This window comes from Ictidomys tridecemlineatus, chromosome 3, assembly GCF_052094955.1.
Source record: "Ictidomys tridecemlineatus isolate mIctTri1 chromosome 3, mIctTri1.hap1, whole genome shotgun sequence".
In the NCBI taxonomy this organism is placed as follows: Eukaryota; Metazoa; Chordata; class Mammalia; order Rodentia; family Sciuridae; genus Ictidomys; species Ictidomys tridecemlineatus.
Genome location: NC_135479.1, coordinates 106,923,233 through 106,941,321, shown reverse-complemented (window position 1 = coordinate 106,941,321; position 18,089 = coordinate 106,923,233). Strand labels below are relative to the sequence as shown.

Genomic DNA, 18,089 nt, shown 5'->3' with positions numbered 1-18,089 from the left:
TGCACTTGTGAGTGAGCACACACAAGTTCCCCAGGCACGATCCTTCCATTTCCCCCGGGGAGGTTGGAGGCGGGGGGGGGGGGGGGGGGAGCTTTTCAACCATTAACCTCCCAGCCACCTGGGGGAAGGTGGCAGGATGGAGCGAGTGGGGCGGGGAGAGGCGTTTTGCCAGTTCAAAGGCACCAAAATTAGCTGCCAATTCTAAAAGGGTTCTCTTTTTCTCGGTTTTGACAAACAGATGCAATGGGATGCCTACTGCTTCCCCGGCCCAAGTCCTGGGCTCACTTCACAGCCTGATGCGGAGTTTCAGACCGCAGTCCTGCTGAACGGATACCCGGGGTTCTTCGACCTCCTGTCGAAGTCTGCAGACGGGTGGATGCGGGGCGCAGGCTTTTCCCAGAAGGATTTAACGTGGCCTTAGGTTAAAAAGCCCCAGAGCTCTCACCTTTGCACCTCCCGTTTATCTTCCTCCTCCTCCTCATCCCCATCACTCCCCACCCCTTCTCCACCACCATCACCACCCCACCACCACCACCACCGAAGGACGTGCCCCCTTGGTAGTGTCGGGGCTCCCAGACCGAGCGAGGGGGAGGGCGCCTCCCAATCCCCTCCTCCCCATCCCTGCCTCAGCTCGGGGTTTTACTGCAGCAGCCGGGAGGTGACAGCGACGCCTTAGCCTCCTCTGTTGCTCTCGGAGCCCGGGTTTCCCTTGCGCTGGGAAAGCGCCCTCTCCGGAGAGGCTAGTCCCGGGAGAAGTGCGAAAGAGCTACAGAAAACCAAATTATAAAATGTAGAAGTCTCTGGGTTGCATTCCTCCGAGGACGAACCTCATCTCCCAGGACAGAGTGGCAGCGTTTGGGAAGTTGGGACCATAGAGCAAGGGGGGGAGGGGAGTGGTGCAACCGGCATTCTCTTCTGGAAGGAGTCGCTGGGAGCCGAGCGGTTGGACCTAAGTTTGCGTAAGAGTGTTTTCCTTTTGTCAATAATTAATCACCGGAATCAGTCTGGCAGAATTGGAGTTTTAGCAATAGTGCAGAGGGCGGGGCTGAACACCTAACTCCTGGAGCCTCCGCGGCGCCCCGCAGAGGGAAGCTCGCAGCAGCTGGGGAGGAGCCAAAGCATCCGAGCTCACCTAAAGCCGCAGGGAGGTACACCCGACTGGGGACTGGGAGGTAAGCCATCTTCCAAAATACCTACTTGGACTGGAAAGTAGTTAGTAGGATAGAATTTCTGTCTTTATTGCGGGGAGCGGGGACGTAATAGTGAGTTTTAATGCAGTTTATCAGTTTATCATTTAACATCGTTACGATTTTAAGAATCGAATGGGTTTTTCCACTTGCCTTTCACTATGTTGGCAACTAAGATGTGTCACCCAACAGAAGCTAAACTTTAATATTGAAACTTTCCCAGCCAAAATAAAATGGTTTTCATTATTTATCTTTGCCTGATTCATTAGTAACGATTCAGGGAAATATCTTTGAGATGTGCAGTTTCCTTCTTAAATATTCATCTTTCTAGTTTCATGCTCTTATATACTACTTTTTTTTTTTTTTGCCAGTAGGCAATAGCACAAACAAGTCAACTGTCAAATGGTGAAGAATTTCCAAGAAGGAATGCATTTTAACAATTTTCTTATGATTTTCAAGCAGTATTATATTGTTTCAAAGATGCATAAGTAAGCATTCATAAGTAAACAAACTTCAAAGCCCAGGAAGAACTATATGGTTAACTTTGCCTTAGGGTGGGAAAAGGGGTTGAGGCTAGACAGAGAAGAGTTTTAAATATGAACAAGTTTCTAGACTGGTTTCAACTAAACTGGCATTCAACTGGTTGTCAATTCACAGATGAGCCCAGTCCATGCTCAAAGAAAGCATTTGAGAAACTGTTAAATGTAACATCTACATCTTCGTCTCCAAAGTCCAAATAAATGCATCAGGGAAGTGAGGAAGGTCAGTTTTATAAAAGACTTTATGGTGCAGTAGTTATTTTAAATTAAACAAGAATTAAGAAATGCATGATATTTTTGTGAGTTTTTAAAATTTTTATATGAATCTTGAATTTTTAAAAATATATATATTTTTTAAGTTGTAGGTAGACACAATACTTTTATTTTATTTATTTGTTTTTATGTGGTGCTGAGGATCTAACCCAGCACCTCACACATGCTAGGTGAGAGCTCTACATCTGAGCCACAACTCCAGCCCAATCTTGAAGTTTTAATGACTTAATTTATGCATTAATTTATTCCTATGCTTGTGAAGATAACTTTCATGTTCATGACTTTCAACAGCCATGATGACTTTGTACGTAGATCATTAGACCACCACCAACAAACTTTAGTATGAAATGCATATGGTCTCCTTATTCAAATATTTCTCTACAACTATTCAATAACCACAAATTAAGAATGGTTTGTCAAGCCAAATGCATAGACAGTTTAAAACTTTAGTGGATATGAAGCTGAAAGTCAACACGTCCTCAACTTCCATAGGTTTTCCTAATCTGCTATTTATAAATTTGCAAAAATTTTATAAAAACTGTCCTTTATCATTCTATAGCAAATTTTGTTTCTACTATATCTGTTTGATCACCAGGTATACAAGAAGCAGAATCTTCATTTAAAAGAATCCAAATGAGACTCAATCTCCAGAATAGTGGTGTGAAAAGCTATGTGAACCCACTCCTTATAAAATAACTGATAAAAATTATCTCAGCATTATTAGCCTGAGGGAAAATAGAAAATAAAGAAATAACCATTCAAGACAATCTCTAGCATTTCAGTAAGAAAGACAAGCATTTATAACATCTGAAGCAGAGCCCATTGTCAGCCCATTTCCCTAACCTCCTCCAGCTGGGTTTGAAGGTGCTCCACCCTGGCTGGATGGTGCTTTACTCTGGTAGGTACAGCCAAGAACACAGGGCTCTCTCACAACCTAGAACCAAGCCTAGAGCTGCAGTACATCCCAAGGAGAAGCAGGCCATATGCATTCCTCTCGGCAGTTGTGTTGCACAATATTTATTTCAGGCAAGACCAACTAAGAAGTTTGAGACTTTCTTTCTTCCCACCCCACTCTTACAGCAGAAGACAAAGAACTCAACAACAGAAAGGCAAATAACCCATTTTAAAATGGGTGAAGGATTCAAATCAACATTTCCCTAAAGAAGATATACAAATGGCCAATAAATTTATGAAAAGGTCCTTACTATCATTAGTTGTTAGGAAAATAAAAATCAAAACCACAACTAAATACCACTTCACACCAAACAGAATGGTTATAATCAAAAAGATATGTAAAAGAAAGTGCTAGAGAAATTGGGGCTAGGAATATAGCTCAAAGGTAGACCACATGCCCAGTATATACAGGGGCATGGGTTCAACCCCTTGTACAAGGGGGGGGAAATAAAAATTAAAAAAAATGTAAAGAAAATGAACTGTCATATATTGCTGGTGGGAATGTAAAATGACAGTTTCTGTGGAAGATAGTTCAGTAGTTCCTCAAAAAGTTGCACATAGATTTATCAAATAACACAGCAATTCCTCTCCCCAGCATATATGCAAGAGAACTGAAAATTTGTATCCATACAAGAATTACTAGTACACAAATGCTCACATCAGCATTGTTCATAGTAGGACAGAAAGTGGAAACACATCTAGCATCCAATGAGTGATGAATAGATAAATGAAATATGGTATGGAATGGAACGATGGAATATTATTCAGCAATAAAAAAGATGTAGCTGATTCATGCTGCTGCATGGATAAATAGTGAAAAGATTATGCTAAGTGAAGGAAGATCACATATTGTATATTTAATTTACATAACACATTCAAACTCAGTAAATCTATAGAGATAAAAAGTAGATTACTTATTGCTGAGGGCTAGAGTGGGATTCCTCCCACTCCAGTGGGGGAGAAATCCAAAGAAAATCAAAACCACAATGAAATACCACTTTTACCACTTCAAAATGGTATTTCATTGTGGTTTTGATTCCTCCCACTCCAGTGTTGGGGAGAATGGGAAGTGACTACTAAAGGGTACAGGGGATGTTTGGGGGATGATACAAATGATCTGAAATCGACTATGGTGATGGTTTGTGTAATTGTGAATGCCATACTACTAAAAACCATTGAGTTTAGGTAAATTATATCTCAATAAAGCAGTTTTAAAAATTTGTCCAGGAAATTAAAAGAACAAATAAGTTTATAACTTGAAGTTCATAAATCTGTGTGTACTACTAGACCAATAGTTTAAACTTGAAGTTCATAAATCTTTGTGCACTACTAGACCAATAGGTTACTTGAGGATTTCTTTCCCCCCAAAGGGCCACATTAAAATATATGAAATAATTAAAAGTAGCACAGGTGTTGCATAGCTATATGATTTGCTTATGTTTACACACCTGCCCAAGCTTTCTTCTATTTGGAAATAAGTCAGATGTCATTAATTTATTCCTATAGAGAATTTGCTTGCAATGTCAAATCTTTTTGGACTCACCCATTCATTATATTAATTTAGGACCTGTGAAGCCAGTTGCTCCTCCTGCTTTTAGAAAACTCTAGTCCTTTATCAGTTCTTTAAGTCTATTGTTGAGTTTGTTATGGCCCATGTTGTGTTGTGTGAGAGAGGGAGTTACCTGAATCTCAGCAAAAAGTGAACTTATCTTCCATGCGAATGAGCCCAGTTTTGCTTACACTAGATTGATCTTGAAAGCTGGAATCTTGGAAGAGCCAGGGGAGCATCCACTCTGCCATGTCCCTGCTGGAAAGTATCTGCTGTGATCATGACAATCTCAAATACAGGGGAAGCCTCTAAATAATTAATTCATTCTTCTGTACATCCCTTATGTTTTGAGTTTCCCCAAGCTTCCTGATCCTGCATTAAAAATCATCAAATTGGATGGTAAGGCTTTGTTCAGAAATAGCAGTATAAAGTCAGTATGCCTCAGAGTCCCACGGAGGTGGGAAGCATGTTTGCAGAATAGTTAGGAGTAAACTGAATCAAACCATGCCCTTAGCTTTAGGGATTCAGTCTACCTACTTCAGGAAACGTCAAGGGTTTTCCATTCTCACCAGCTCAGGCTTATCCTTCTATACCTATGCTCTGAAGAGTGTACCATGCTGATATTGCCTTCATCGTGGGGATTAATAATAATTTATTTATTTAACAAATATTTATTGCTTATCTACACTGCACCAGGATAGTTTTAGGCCCTGGGTATGTAATATACATATAACAGACAAAAACTCCTTACTTGAAGGGACTTAAACGAGAGCAGGGGCTTCAGACATCAATAACAATAATAATATTGAGTGAATATAAGTATATGAGAAAGAAATAAGAACTCTGGAACCAATAAAAGAGAAAAGAGAATGAGGCACAATTTTGAACTGTGGAATCAGGCTAGGAAATAAGATTCTATAATAATCTAATGTGAAGATCATGCACAAACCTGGCCTCTGTGTCTCAGGCGACAAGGATTGCCACTTCCAAATGAACTTCTGTCTTCCCCCAAAGCTTCAGTGGAAGTTCCCTTCCCATTGGCTTCAACTTCCAGCATTATTTTTCTCCCTAGATATTCCATGGTTTCATTAAGTAAAACATGATGTTATCTCCAAAACATTCCAAGCAGACACAAGGAAGCCCTAGCCTACCTAACACCTGCTCTGAAGAATTATAACCTAAATAAAAGACTACCTCATGAGAACAAATATTCTCACTCAGGGAAATCAGTCTGGGCTTTCAGTTTCCTTTTGGCCTTTTTCTCCAACTTTTCCATGGATTCTTGGAGTCTTCCAAGGGATTGTGTGTAAACAATTAAAATCTGATTCTCCAAAGCTAACATCTTTTGAAGAGTGAGAATGAGAAAGAAATTGAGAAGAAAAATGTAAGAACCATGTGGGAAAGGTGAAAGGAGAACAAATCTTTCAAAACTACAGAGTGAGCAGAACAAATGGAGTGGGGGATGAGGGAGAAAAGCAACCAGAGAGATTCTCCACTTCACCAGATGGCCCCAGAGTTTCTACTCGGCACCTGATTCAAAAGGTACCCAACGAGGCCTTGTCCTAGTAAAATATAATGGGTGTGGCCGCTTTCCTGGAATACAGTTTTTTAGATAATGGCTTAAAAGGAGCAGGGACTAGGTTTTAATACTCCTCCAAAGGGAGTATTCATTTCAAGGCTGGAAGAGAAGTAAGTGCTTAAGAATGTACAGAGCAAAAATAGAAGAAGTCAAAAGACCCACTATTACAGTGGAGCAGTAGGATTCTCATTCATTTATTCAACAAATTTTAAATAAGCAGCTATGTGCCAGACACCAGGGGAACAAGACAAAAGAAGACTGAGTTCCAAATACTTTTTTTTTAAGAGGTTACATAATATGCCTTTGCTACAAAATAGCTGAAGAAGATGGGGATGAGTAAAAACTTTCTAACCTGCTATCCTGGTCCTGACACCTCCTTCTTCTATACAAGCCTTCTTCTATGCCCTCAGAGTACCCAGAAATTCCCTGTCATGGCACTAACTATACAGGGATGCCCACTTAATTATCCTTTCTCCTCTAGAAAGTGGCCCAAGGACAGTGATGGTCTGTTTTACTAAAATTTATATCCCTCCAATCATCCTTGCTAAATACTTGATTGAATAGCTAGATGTCCAGGTATCTGGATGGATGGATGGATGATGGATAGATGGATGGATGGATGGAAAGATGAAAAGATAAACCGATGGACAGACAGATGGATGATCTGCCAGATTGTGGTCAGAATTCTTTGCAGAGAAAAGCAGCCTGGCAGATTGTTAACGATGTATGCTCTATATTTATTATGAAACTTTGGGGCATTTAAAAAAATTTCCCAATGCCTCAGTTTCTTTATTGATAAAAATAGGTATGGAAATGATCCTTCTTTTAAGTGGACTACATGAGGAAATACCTACAAAGTGCCTTGCAAAGTTCTGGAACATAAATTGCTCAATAAATATCTACACTATTATTAGTATAGAATAACAACTTCCAGGGTGACAATTTGCTATTCAAGTATTGCATCTCAGCTCTTTCAGCTCCATTATAAGATCAAAGGGATGTCAGTAATTCTAAGCTAAAGTCATCATATTGGGTTCAAGATCTGTGAAAAGATTAAAAGAAATTTGGGGAAAAAATAAAAGCAGCATATTGAACAAGAAAATTAAAAGGACAAGAAAAGGGAAGGAAAAAACTCAAGATGATATGTCCAAAGCAACTTTTCTGGGGCAATAAAACCCTGATTTCTCTCACATCTATCCCCTGCCCCCATGGATATACTAAGCACCGTGCTTAAGTTCTGGAACATACTCACTGTGCCTCACAGAATGTCATGCCCAATAAGCGTCAGTGAATGAATGTTCACTGATGTAGAAGAAAGTGAAGGGAAAACAAAACCTATTTGAAATTGAGACTTATCTAAAACTAAAGGTATTGAATTGCCTTCTTGCTTCTTTTGAAAATCTAATAATCTTCTCTGTGTAAGACCTTTAGTCAGAATTATCATGTGACTCCTTATATAGACCCATCTATTACCTTCTAAATGACACGAAAAGCTAACCTGTGGTCATATGAAAACCTATGAAAATCTAGTACCTTTAATGCTTCCCTATACTTCTGTCAGAGACAATACCCTTGGGTTCCTCCCTAACTAAAGGTATGCTATAGGGAATGTCTTACTAAAAATAATAATAATAATAATAATAATAATAATAATAATAATAATTATTAATTACTCAGAATGAAGCCTCTGATGGCTCTGGGAGCTCAAGTTGGCAGCAATCAGACATGACAGAAAGTGTGTCAGGATCCAGAATGGATCCTGGCACACAAGCCCAGGTCCACAATAAATGGAAGCTCTTCTGATTGACTAGGAAGAAATTTTCTTTTGTCTCAAAATTTTCTGTTGTTATCGCTAGGACTTGACCACTATATATCTGTTTGGAGAGAAAATTTTAAAAAAGCTTTTTTAACTTTAATAGATTTAAACCTGGCATAGTATCTACAGAAATACATAGAAATATTCCCTTACCTGCCTCAGCTGATAATTAGCAACCAACTGAACAACACACCTAAGTGCTCGATTCTAGGGTAACAATAGTACCAAGATTTCAATTTTTCATACACATACATTCTCCCACAGTCTGCATAGGTGTTTGTCAGTGCCTAGCATGGTGCAGCTCAACAAATATTTGTGGTAAGCATTGAATAAATCTTGGTAACTTAAAATTAGGCTAATGCAGTCATTAGAAAGGTGATTTTAAAAAACTATGTAATAACAATTATTTTTTAAAGATCAGAATACAGAATTAAACACATACTATGATTATAATCAAATGTTTAAAAATGCAAAGAAAAATCCAAAATGCCAATTATACATACACATTTTTTAAGATAGTAAAATCATGGATGTCTATTTTTTATATTATTATTTTATAAGTTTTTATGGGACATTTCAGGGAGATATTTTATTTTCATCACAGCAAATATGGTTTCAACAGTGGTCAAGAACATTAATAAGGAAGCACATTCTCCCTTTTGCTTAAAACCAAAGACTATTTGTATAGCAACAATATTTCTCCTAAAGTTGTCAACAAACTCTTCCAACTTAGCTACTATCTTTATTTTACCTACCTTCACTAATATTAAATTTATATATAAAATTTAATATTTGTCAGTTATGAAAGCCTTATTAAATAGAGTAATTTTTTAAAGTATTACTGTTGAGGGAGAAGTATTATTTGTCACATAATGAAGACTTATATCTCTTTAGTAAGGTTAAATGATAAAGAAGTGTTTTTTCCTAAAAATTTCACATTTGTTCTCTCCTAAAAGCTCTTAAGCTAAGCATATTGCTTACAACTATAAATTTATAAATAAATAAAAGCCTTTTTATCTAGTATTTAGCAGTTATAAACTCCAAGAAACATACTTGACTGATTTATTATTATTTTTTTTTTAGAAATTTTTTAATGTTTATTTTTTAGTTTTCAGTGGACACAACATCTTTGTTGGTATGTGGTGCTGAGGATCGAACCTGGGCCACACGCATGCCAGGCGAGCACGCTACCCCTTGAGCCACATCCCCAGCCCGTGATTTATTATTTAAAAACTATAAAATAAATTAATTCTGTTCCTTTAAAATAAAAATTTATATAGCACCCTAGTGCATGTATGTATATATGTATGTATATATGTACATATATCTGCATGTATGTATATAAACAATACTGAGAGGTAAATAAATATTTGTATATATTACTATTAGTACCATACAGTATAATAGAAAATTCAATAACTCCTTATAAAAAAACATGACCCAATCTCTACATCCAATAATCACACATATTATCAATACTCATCACTAAATTATATGCTTTGAAAAATGCTTACTTATTTTTCATGGAATTTGTAATAATATATGTTAAATATCCCTAGTTTCTCTTATAATACTTTAAATAAATTATTTACCAACTGGTCTTAGAACCTATTCATATAGTTATCTTTGATCATAATAAGGCAATGCTTAAAAGTTAAGCATTGGAATGATCATCTCAACTCTAATGTTTATCAATTTTGATTAGTTATGGTTTCTAGTATGTTTCTTGTTTTTAGAATTATTTTAAAATTCTAATATGTCTGGGTTTAGGGGAAGAGTCTTCATTTAGAGTAGTTAATGCTGTGGAGTACAAATTTGATTTTTAGAAAAAAACAAAGTAGTTAAGCGACAGAGTGAAAAACTTATGAAATTTGATGTGAACTTTTTACCAAAGGACTACCAAGGGGTCGGTGGGGAGAGTGGCACGCTAACTCTCACACAGTGTATCTAGGGTAGGATAGTCTCATTTAATATTGGGCAGGACGCTTGAGAGAATAGGATCCTATTCTCCCAAGAATAGCAAACTGCTGTTCCTTTATTAACTCATTATTGAAGAATAATTTTACTAACTTAGGGCCAGAAAAAAGAGGCCTATAAAGAAGACATTTCTCACCACAGTACTCCAATTACCTCCCCTTCTCCCTCTTTTGAAGACTACGGATACCACATCTGCTACACAATTGTGAAATTGGGCTTTAACATTTTAATAGGGTATTTTATTGCCTAAAATTCTGAACTAAGAAGAGAATCAAACAGGTTGGCCCAGTTCTAGTTTGATGGGCAGGAAAATCAGGTTATAATTTAAAACCAAAAAAAAAAAAAAAAGGTTGTTCTACAGGTTCCCTCCATTTAGGAGGAAACAAACATGGTGCAGACATGAAACAAGATTCTGTACCATCTGACCTACTAACTTCTTCCAGGTAAATTGCTCCTTCCAGACTCATGAAAATGACACCACTTTACTCACTTACATCATGTCTCTGAGGGGTTCAATAGTCACCTATTGAGAATCTCTTATCAGGGGTGGGGAGGAAATAAAATACATGAAAAAAAAATAGGAGAAACAATAATTGGGATAAAAAAATTACTATCTCTGAGTCCTTACCTAGATCAGGCACAATTAAACATCCTTTGCCAATGTTGTATGGCTTCCTCTTTACAACAGTGCAGAGACAATGAGTCACCTCCAGGTTACTGATGACATAACTGATGATGTTCAGAAAGGCTAGATAGCATCTTGAAAAATCACACAAGAGCAAGTTTCAGCTTGCCAATTTCAAAATCCACACCCTTTTAGTAAGGCTTTTAATAAATTGAACTATCCTTCCCATGAGACACTTAATTTTACTGTAGAAATATGATCTTGAAGTTGGTGAAAAAATTTTAAAAATCTTCCTCCTGATTCATGGCAAGCCGCAGAAAGCCTTATCTAGTCTCTATTTGAACTATTTTCCTAATGAAGCTTTCAGTGTCTCTCCATAAAACCCATTCCTTTATTATTTATTTATTTAATGGGGTTAGGGATTGAGCCCAGGGCCTGGCCCATGCCAGACAAGCATGCTACCACTGAGTTACACCCTGATTCTTCTATAGGCAACAATTATTGTCTAATTTTTTTCTGAGATTCACATCTGATGACAATGAACGAACTCTAAACCTTCTCCAACATGAGAGTCTGTAACTTCATTTGAGAACATTAGGTCTTTTAAGTCCTCTATGACAGGTTCCTCCTCTGAAATTGTCTCAAAGCTTCCCATATGAAACCTTCTAGACCTTCTCCAAGCTTATTGAATCACCTATTTATTTACTTATCAATCATATCACAAGACTATTGGCTCATCATAAACTTGAATTCCAGAAAAATTCCTTATCTTTTTTTTTTTTTACTTGAACTGCTGAAGCCAAATTTCCCCCCCCATCTTAGTCTTGAGCAATTAATTTTTTGGACTAAAGAACAAGACCTTTTCTTTTTCTCCAAGTTTTACCCTTAGATATTCTTGAACACTGCAGACTTCTGTCTCTGATACTTCTGTCCCATAACCTGAAGTCATCTGCAAATTTGATCATCCATGCTCTCTATGACTTAATTCAAGTGGGGAAAAAAATTGCTATAATGGTTAAGAAAAATGTCAAGCCCTGGGCACACTATTGAAGAATCATTAACCATCTTTATGGTGCCTCGTCAATTACAAAACACTTTCCCTAATGTTATCTCTTTTAATTATCTCAATTACCAATGCAATTATTGTACTACATGTGAAGAGGAAGACTAAAAAAAAAAAAAAAAAAACTATATGACCTGCCTGATGTGAAAGAGCTAATAAATGACCAAATAGGAAACAAGACTTAGGGCTTCTGTTTCCAGTGAGTTTTCAAAGAGATTTTTATTAATTTTTTCTTATTTATTTTTGATGCTGGGGATTGCACACAGGGCCTTTGCACATATACTACCACTGAGCTATGCCCCCAGTCCCCAAGGACCGATTTTTAAATGCAAAAATTTACCTAATCGCTTTTGTCTTTTTTTTTTTCCCAGTACTGAGGGTTGAACCCAGAGGTGCTTAACCATTGAGCCACATCCCCAGCCTTTTATATTTTTTTAATTTTTTTTTTTTTTTTAATTCTGAGGCAGGGTCTCTCTAACCTGTTTAGGGCCTCGATAAATTGCTGAGGCTGGCTTTGACCTTGCAATCCTCTTGCCTCAGCTTCCCAAACTGCTAGGATTACAGGTGTGCACCATCACACCCAGTTCTCTTTTTCCTTCTTTTGTCCCATGACATTAATATAGACAATTAAAATCAAGAAATATTTTCTACAAATAAACCCAGAAGCCAAATGCACTATGCAGAGTAAGAAAGCAGGCGGTCCTGACAGAAGTAGGGAGAGGGTATTTACAGACTCTCTCTTGTAGGCCTCCCTTGGGCCTCCCTTCAACCCTGGAACCTTTGACATCTTATACTTCTCAGACTACAACTGGGAAATCACCAGCCAATGCCATGTCCTTAACTGCGACTTCTCTAAAAATGATTTTTAAAGTAAGGCCAGCTTATCTCTTTTTTTTTTTTTATAATACATTCTAGACTCTTATGGGAGTTTATCTGGCCCAATGGTTTAATGATATTTTACATGGAACAGAATTGTTTTTAAAGTTTGAAGGCATCTTTATTTTTCTAAAATCTTTATTTCGCAGATGAAGAAACAGTAACCCAGAGAGGAGAAGTAACCTTCACAGGATCAATCCAAAGAGGAGAAAAGCTGAGAACCAGACCTGGCTGCTCCTGAGAAGGTAAACTCCTCTATATCATGGAATCTCGCTTTTAGAAATCCGACCCTTTTGACTATGAAATGACATTTTTAACAAGATGAAGCTTCCAGTTCTCTTGTAAGCTACCAACAAACATGTGTAATATACTGGGCATTATATTGGCACTGAAGATGATATAAAGGAGCAAAATGTGGCGATCAGCTTTAGTACAAGGTTTCAAAATACTGGTTCTCAGCTTACAGACATGAATTTCAAAGTGTCCTCTGAAACATGCAGAAAAAATGTTCATCTTTGCAAACTTTGTATAAATTGCTGGGGTTTCATACATGCCACCCTCCCCCAACCAAGTCCTTGGCCTTGGGTGAAGAATCCCTTGATCTAGAAGCCAATCCCAGCACAAGTGCCAAGGCAAGAATCACATAGCACCAGCTACTGCCTTATTTATGGGTCTGCTTTTAAAGACTGCTCTTGTTTCGACATCCTTCATCTTTTATTTAGATGGAACAGCTTCTTATCCTGGAAGGCCTTTGGTACCAGAGAAGAATATGTGTTTAAATAAGCATTTAATTAACTAAGTAGGACAATTTGAGAGAAAAGTACAGTAAAATGAATGCCTTGTCTTGCAAAAATGTTAACTAAAACAGTAAGGATGGTCAGTGTTCATATCAGGACATTTTATTTTCTTTCTAGTTTTTTTTTGTTTTGTTTATTCTAATTCTTTAGAAAGAACAAGAAGTAGAATGATAAGAAACCTAGACTACCACTAGCTCACTAGCTGCCTGCCCACTTTTCTTTATTATTATTAATATTTTTATGTGATACTGGGAATTGAACACAGAGGTGCTCTACCACAGAGGTACATCCCAGCCCTTTTTTTAAATTTTATTTTCTGTTTTGTGATGAGGTCTCACTGAATTGCCCGGACTGGCCTTGATCTTACACTCCTCCTGCCTCAGTCTCCATAGTCACTTGGGATTACAGGGTGTACCACCACCACACCTGGCAGCTGTCTGCCCACTCTTATTTCATCTACAGTAAGGGCACCCTATCAGCTAGTGGAAAAGGGGTAAAAATGTGGACAAAGAGAAATAGATTTATCTTGTAAATGGTTGTTCCCTAAACCTTTCCTTTTTGCTATGATGTTTCAGGAGATTTATGGTGCTGAAATCTCCATTTCCTTATTTTACAATGTTATGAGGAACTCCAGTATTACTATAAAGGTATTGATAATGAAGCTTGATTTTGCCTATTCAAAAAAAAATACTTGTTGGATGCTTAGCATTTGTTAGGGGATAGTTGATGGGACAGAAGGAACACTTTGGAGCAAGAGAATCCTAGATAGTCTCCCAATGTGGTTTCCAACTTGGCTTCTGAAAATAAGCAAGGCACAAAACGTTTCATGCCTCAGTTTCCTCATCTTTGAAATGAAGTAGTTCATTGAAAATGCTCAGAATAGTTAGTTGCACATGTGAGGTGCTCAGCAAATAACAGAGGTTATAGAGGTAGCTGAGGCCTCTGTCCTCCCTTCTGGCAGCCATGCCCAAATTGAACATTCTCAAGAATAATCTTTCCAAACCTGGCTTCTGATTTAGTAGGTGATAAAGGTCACATGCTCTGCCTTAGAAAATGATCTCATTCTCTTTTATTCTTTGTCTTGTCTTCCTAATCTGGCAATCATATATCAATATAAGATGGTGATAATCATAATAGCTAATATTCATTTACCTCTTCCTTTTTGTTGTTGTTGTTGTTGTTGTTGTTGGTACTAGAGATTGAACTCTTCAAACCAGCCTTTATTTATTTATTTGTGTATTTTTGAGACAGGGTCTTGCTAAATTGTCCAGGCTGGCCTCAAACTTGACAATCCTCCTACCTCAGCTTCCTGAGTAACTGGGATTATAGGCATGCACCACCATACCCAATCTAAATGTTTTATCCTTTCTAATCTTCCCGGCAAGTGTATGTAAATTTCTATTATCATTTCTGTTTTCCAGTTAAAGAAATTGAGGTTAAGAGCAGTTGGGTACCTTAGCAAGGGCAACACAGTTTATAAGGACAGAGGGTGGCATTCAACTCCAGACAAGACCCAGTACCCAAGTATGCAACCACTCTACCACTCCAGCCCTCAGCAGGATTCTCTTCCAATTCCCATGTGACCACCACAAGACCTTGGACATTAATTCCTTCACCTTTGAAATAGGCATAATTTAAGACTCTAGGCACAGCCTGCACACTGGACTCCAAGGTGACAGTTCTGGAAGCAGAAGCCTGAAATGAAGGTGTTGGCAGGGTTGTGCTTCCTCCAAAGGCCATTGGGAGAATTCTTCCTTGCCAGCTTATGGCAGCTTCACTAGTTCCTTGGCTTGTGGTGGCATGACTCTGACTCTGTCTTCACATGGCCGTCTCTCTGTGTCTCTTCTAGGATGGTCATCATTAGATTTAAAGCTAACCTGGGTAATCCAGGATACACTCTGATCAAGATCCTTAATTACATTTTTAGACCCTCCTTCTACATAAAGTCACATTTGCTGCTTTCAGGACATAGACATATCTCTTTGGTGGCCACCATCCACCCTACTACAATATCTTTAATCCAAATATGTTTATATCTGGGAGAGATTCTTCTGGTATTTTTCCTGACATCAAACCCACATGTCTTCAGAGAGTAGAATGCTTCCTCTTACACAGTGTAGGCTTATAGTTAAAGTGCCTACAAAATATGTTCATTGAAAATACATATATTTTTTAAATGCCCAGTTGCCCTTAACCTTCATCACATTTCTCTGAGAATCAACAGAGTTCTTTGGAAATGAATAATTGTTAACTATTTTAAAAAAGAAAACACTTGAGCTCACTAGCCTTCCCCTTTTCACTAGGAAAATAGGGAACTCAAGGAAGAGGGTAAAGCTGCATTGATATGTCCACACTGCTCTCCCCAGGAAAAAGAGAAAGACACTTGGCTAAATTGTTAGCAAGACATATATATATATATATATATATATATATATATATATATATATATATATATATATATATATCTTTTCAATAACTCACTTCTCAGTACAAAATTATAAAAATCTAATTAGAATAATTCTGTTGTCTAAAAGCAGCAAGATGTTTTGGCCTAATCTATAAACTCCTGACTTTTTCCCTTCTCATCTTCACCTCCAGTGTCACCAATGTAACCAGAAACTGTCAACAGCACTGTGTCTATCACCATGACCTTTGGAGTCAGCCTGGCTTTCCATTTATTACTCTATTTTCTAAAAAGCAGTAACAACTGAGATGCAAACTTGGGTCACCAAGGGCAGTGTGAGGGCAGCAGGATGTATCATTGCTGGCGCAAAAATCAAATCTATGAAAATTCAATGTTGCTGTCCACCATAATAAGAAAATCGCTGAACTCATTCTCCAAAGCTTTCCAGACTGTGTAATAAGAAATAAAGAAGCCAAAAGAAGAAGCAGGGGAAGAGGGAGGTGGGGGAAGAGACCAGAAAGCAAAAATTTAAAAAAAAAAATGTTTTATAAGCATACCTATTCAGTATTACCTCTGCCAAAAAAAAAAAAATGTCCAAAGAAAACACACTATCAGTATAGAAAATCATACTAGAAAGGTCTCAACTGACCAGCTACCTACACAATCAGTTTCCCTTTCGCAGAACTCTTGGAACTAGTGTTGAGTGGCTATACTCTTGACAAATCACTATTGCAATAATGTACCTTCACCCTCAAATTGTTCCTTGGATAAGTGTTCAGCTTCTGAAGAGTCCTCAAGTGTAATAATGATTGGTAAGGATGAGGTAAAGGCTTTATTTTTCATGGTCAAGTTTCTAGCTACTAAGACAGACAGAGTCCTTGGAAACAAACAGTAACTGGGTTCTTGACGTAAGTCTGGGTTTGATGGCAATGGAAGAGAAGAAAAGGGCAGAAGTGTCCTGACACTCAGCTGGTGAGGGATTTGCGAGGATAGTAGGATGGACAATAGCTTGAGCTGAAAGATTAAGTGCTCTAGGTGTTGAGATCTGAGGAACCCACTTTTCAAAAGCAGAGAATCCTATTTTAGGATGTACAATTCCCACAAGTACTGTAGGAGATACAGTTACTAAAATTTCTCTTATGCCAAAAATAAACGTAAACATGTCAACTCTTCTCAGAAGGTTCTATAGAGTTTTACAGTTTTGAGTTTTCCTCACCTTCTGACAGCCAAGAAAGGAACCCCAATTGGGACTTGACAGCCATTGTTATTTGAAGACTTTGGGAGTGTTTAGTCAGCTGTGGATGGCATATCCACGTGATTTCATTAAACTCGTAATGCTCCACTTCAGCTTGAGACTCTCAATGTTCATGACTCCTTTTTTGAAATGTTGCTCAGACTATTTTAAAGTTTATTTTTAAATTTCTGGCCTTCTTGATGTTAGGATTTATTCATTGACATTTAAAAAAAACATATAGCATAAAATTTGCCATCTTAACCATCTCCAGGTGTACAGTTCAGGAGTGTTAAGTATATTCGCATTGCTGTGCCACCAGTCTCTAGAACTTCATCGTTGTGCAGAACCCAAATTCCATCCTATTAAATGACAACTCTATATTTCCCCAAACTCAGCCCCAGGTAACCACCATTCTACTTTCTGTGTCCATGGGTTTAGCAACTCTTGATACCTCATGAAAGTAAAGTCACATAGCATTTTTCTTTTGTGAGTAGTTTATTTCACTTCAACAAGATTTATCCATGTTGTAACATGTGATGGAATTTCCTTCTTTTTCAAGGATGAATATATTCCTGTGTGTGTGTGTGTGTGTGTGTGTGTGTGTGTGTGTGTGATCTCATCCTTTATTGATTCATTTTATGGAGGATATTTGGGTCGCTTCTACCTTTTGACTACTACAATTATGCTTCTTTGAATTTAGATTTAATGACTTTTCAAAAATAACTTCAAGTGACTTAAATTCATGATAGTATTGTAGTTTTGTTCATTGTTTTACCTCTAAAAGCAATTTGGCAACCTTTGGACACAACATCTTCAGAAATGAAAAGTTACTCAGAAGTTATACACTTTCCTCTTTTCTTCTTTATAGAATAACAGGTTTTTTTAACATTTATTTATTTATGTATCTTTAGTTTTAGGCGGACACATTATTTTGTTTTTATGTGGTGCTGAAGATGGAACCCAGTGCCTCATGCATGCTAGGTGAGCACGCTACCACTGAGCCACAACCCAGCCCCATAGAATAACAGTTTTTTAAATTGTAATCAAGAAGATTGTCTTAAGAAACACATTGTAGCTAAACCTTTGCCCAGATGCCCACCCTCCATTCCAGTACTTTCAGAAGTAAACAAGGACACTTCCCTGTTTCTATGTAGTACATGAAAGGATATCAGAAACAAGACAAACTCTATTGTCCTCCATCCCATTATAAAATTCT

At 37.6% G+C, this 18,089-nt stretch overlaps 1 protein-coding gene across 3 annotated transcripts in view; it reads left to right on the top strand.

Moving 5' to 3' along the window:
* Window positions 1–211: 211 nt before the first annotated feature.
* Sptssb (serine palmitoyltransferase small subunit B) overlaps window positions 212–18,089 on the top strand; it is a 31,579-nt gene continuing 13,701 nt past the window's right edge. The window contains exons 1-2 of one of the 3 annotated variants that reach the window (XM_021735240.3): window positions 212–1,172; window positions 12,588–12,683. The gene's annotated coding sequence lies outside the window, so the exon portion shown is untranslated. The remainder of the gene's footprint in view (window positions 1,173–12,587; window positions 12,684–18,089) is intronic. The other 2 variants (XM_078043598.1, XM_021735239.3) reach the window with 2 other exon arrangements.